At 45.6% G+C, this 1,133-nt stretch overlaps 1 pseudogene; it reads left to right on the forward strand.

The window, feature by feature from the left end:
* LOC109953567 (uncharacterized) overlaps positions 1-1,133 on the forward strand; it is a 9,209-nt pseudogene that overhangs the window by 6,749 nt on the left and 1,327 nt on the right.

Raw genomic sequence — 1,133 nt, forward strand, 5'->3', positions numbered from 1 at the left:
CCTGCCCCCCCTAGGTCTGCCCCCCAGCCTCTGTGACTGGCTCCTGGACTTTCTGACTGGCAGGCCCCAGACTGTCAGGATTGGCAAAAGAATCTCAGCCAGCATTGTTACAAACATTGGCACCCCACAGGGATGTGTCCTCTATCCCATCCTCTACACCCTGTTGACCCACGACTGTGTCGCCTCCCACAAAGACAACATCAGCCTGAAATTCGCAGACGACACCGCAGTGATAGGTCACATCACTGGCGGGGACAAAGCAGCCTACAGGAGGGAGGTGGCCGGTCTGGTGTCATGGTGCAAGGACAATAATCTCAGCCTCAACATGGACAAGACGAAGGATATGATAGTGGACATGAGGAAAAAGAGGAGATCTTGTAGTGGTTAGAAACAAACAAACAAAATATAATAACTGATAACATATAATATGTAATGTGAAGTAAAACACATTAGAAAGGGATATGTTGTGAGTTAAAGTGGTTGTGTAACAGCCTCCAAGGTATTGACCTTGTGTGCTTCGAGAAGTGCATGTGCTGCTCTCAAGAGGGTGTTGGGCACCTGACTCCCAGCTATTCAAAGCATCTGGCATCTAACATCTTCTAAAAAGGAAAGTTTAAGGGTTGATGCAATTGGGGAAGCAATGATAAGAAGCGAGAGATGTGAATAAAGTGAGCAGCAGTGTTGGTCAAAAGAGAGCATTCGGAAGGATAGATAAACAGGCACATCCCGGCCAGGAGGGGACCGACCTGACTCTGGACTTTGACTGACGGTACCCTGTGACCACAGTGACTGACTGACTGTGACAATCTCCTTATTGAATATTGTATCTATTCCATTGCAGGAGGAGTGACTCTGTTCTCTGTTCCCTAACTACCAGATGACTTAGTTAACTACTACTCTGTTCAGAATAATTGTAATATTAAATAATTATTTAAATTGGGATGGTTTGTCTAAATTAAGTAATTAGTCTGTATCACATTCTAGCCACGACAATCTCATCTGTTTATCCGTGGGCTCGAAGTAGAGAGGGTGAGCAGCTTCAAATACCTGGGTGTCCACATCAGTGAGGACCTCACTTGGATACTTAACACCACACAGCTGGGTAATTAGTCTGTATCACATTCTAGCCACGA

This window comes from Monopterus albus, unplaced genomic scaffold (assembly GCF_001952655.1).
Source record: "Monopterus albus unplaced genomic scaffold, M_albus_1.0 scaffold785.1, whole genome shotgun sequence".
Taxonomy (NCBI): Eukaryota; Metazoa; Chordata; class Actinopteri; order Synbranchiformes; family Synbranchidae; genus Monopterus; species Monopterus albus.